At 50.4% G+C, this 2,365-nt stretch overlaps 1 protein-coding gene and 1 pseudogene across 1 annotated transcript in view; one reads left to right on the top strand and one right to left on the bottom strand.

Moving 5' to 3' along the window:
- The window catches only part of LOC105309330 (actin-2-like), a 36,037-nt gene that overhangs the window by 15,069 nt on the left and 18,603 nt on the right, over positions 1-2,365 (top strand). The gene's annotated exons all lie outside the window — the stretch shown is intronic.
- LOC111734013 lies at positions 1,050-1,168 on the bottom strand (annotated as a pseudogene).

Below are 2,365 nucleotides of genomic sequence, written 5' to 3' on the forward strand. Positions count from 1 at the left end.
CTTCCTCCCCCAGGCTTCAATAAAAAGGGTCATCAAGGCTTCAGCATCCTGGGGAATGCTCCCGGGGCCCTCAGCACATTCATGCACAGTAATCATGGGGAGGGCATTTCCGGGGCGCCTGTGTGCATCGGTCAGGATGGCTGAGTGGTGCTGCAGTAACGAACACCCCCCCTAAATCTCAGCGCCATAAAACCAGTCTCCTCCTCACCCACGCTGCTTGTCCATCGAAGGTCAGTGGAGCTCCCCGCTGCATCGTCCTCACCCCAGAATCCAGCCGACGGAGCGACACCATCTGAAACACTGTCATTCGTTGTGGGTGAGCCTCAGAGTGGCCTGTCCTTGGCAACAACGTGCCCCAGCCCAGAAGGGGCCCGCGGCACATTGGCTCACAACTAAGTGGTCGGAACAAGCCACGTGTCCCCCGACAACATGAGGGGCCGGGAAGGGCCATCCTGCCTTACAGGAAGCAGGGCACAGACACTCTGGTCCCACGGGGCACAGTTAGGATGCTCCCGGAGCACACATGACCGGGGGGCGTTTCATCCTTCAACGAATTTAATACTCAAGACGTGGCAATTTCATGAGGCAGCAGTAGGAGCTACGAGAAGTTCATCACCTTGACCGAGGCCATGGAGACGGTGACAGGGAGTGTAAATCTGCCGGTGACGCCACAGGGCTGCCAGAAGCTGCACACAGAGAGGACACAGGAGCGAAGTGACCGCGGACAGCAGAGCCGCCGCCCCTGGGCTGGAGACACAGGTTTGCAGTGAGGAGGGGCAGAGCTGTGGGAGAGTCCCACAGGGGCGCTGGCTCATGAGGGTTCGGGCCGCCGAAGGCGAAGAGCAAATTCCACCAGCGACATAGGCAGGGTGACAGATCCAGGATGCCACTTAAATTTGAATTTAGTTTGTTTTTTTAAATATTGATTTATGTATTTATTTATTTAATTTTTTTTAGGCGAGGCAACCCTTGGTCAACCTCACAGGTTGCGAGGACCTTGTTATTTAATAAGGGAGCTTACGATCCCTTATTATTTTATTTATTTTTTATGCCTACGGCACCTGGTCTTCCTCGGTGGTCTCCCATCCCAGTACTAACCAGGCCTGATCCTGCTTAGCTTCCGAGATCAGATGGGATCAGGCACATTCAGGGTGGCGTGGCCGTAGACAAATTCGAATTTAGAAATACAACCAATAACTTTAGACTGAGTATGCCCCAACCATTACACACGCTTTTATTTCCTAAATCTAGCCACTCTACGTAAAAGAAAGAGGCTCCGCTGAGCACTGGAATTCTCACCCGCAGAGCTGTCACTAGAAAATAAGGGGACGAATCCCACGAAGGTGAGAGGAAGAGTTATATTGAACCAAAAATCCCCTACCTAGTCCAACTGGGGTTCAAATGGTGGGAAAAAATACCTTGGCGACAGGCAAAGGCTCAGAAAACTTCCCACCAACACGCCCTCTCTCAAACCGCAAACCGAAGATTCTGAGATGGAACTCAAACAAGCCGCGAAAAAGAAACAGCCACGATAAAGACGCTAACCCAGCTTAGAGTTTAATGCGGCATTCGTAAAATTAAGAACAAAAAGTCTCAGAGGATCTCAGAAAACGGGGTGGCTTAGAGGGAGGAAGGAGAATGTGGAATTATGGAAAATACATCAATTAAGTCTAGATAGGAAAGAAGCAGCTTAGAGGTGTGTGTTTCTAGTTCAGGGCATAGTAAGCCACTGCACCCTGCACACTGAGTCTCGGTGTTCCAGGTCTGTTTACTCCCCCTGATGTGAAGTGCTGGCCGGTGCTTCTTCCCCAAACCCTGCACACCTGCCCCGGGAAATTCACGCAGGGGACCGGCACCTTGTAGCAGCCACTGCTGCATTTCAAAGTAATATTCCTATCGTGGATCGTGGATCGAACACCGCTGCAGATGTCAAACATTGGTTTGCTTGTTTTTTCAGTCATCAGATGTTTCTAATTTTCTCTGGCCTGAAAACAAGTATCATTCTTTCGGTAAATTTGGAAACGTTAGTGAAACTTGCTTGCCATTGTGTTTCTGGCACATAAGATAGTCCGATGTGACCCTCTCAGCCGCTGCTCTCAGGCTCAAACCACACAGACACCCCTCCCCTTGATAGTGAACTTGGCTGGAGGCGGTGGCAGGTGGACGTATAGATCAGGGTAGCAGACCTTAGCGTAATGATGCCTTCGGTACCTGTACGTGGGTGATGAGACCCGGAGGGGAGCTAAGGCAGGGGAGCCTGTGCCCTTTGTAATTTTCTCAATTTTGCACCATATGCATGAAACTTAAAAAAAAAAAAAATTCTTTTGAGTAACTTAAGGGTAAGCAATGGGAAAATAGCAACAAA

The sequence above is a fragment of the Pteropus vampyrus genome, unplaced genomic scaffold, assembly GCF_000151845.1.
Source record: "Pteropus vampyrus isolate Shadow unplaced genomic scaffold, Pvam_2.0 Scaffold720, whole genome shotgun sequence".
NCBI classification, from domain to species: domain Eukaryota; kingdom Metazoa; phylum Chordata; class Mammalia; order Chiroptera; family Pteropodidae; genus Pteropus; species Pteropus vampyrus.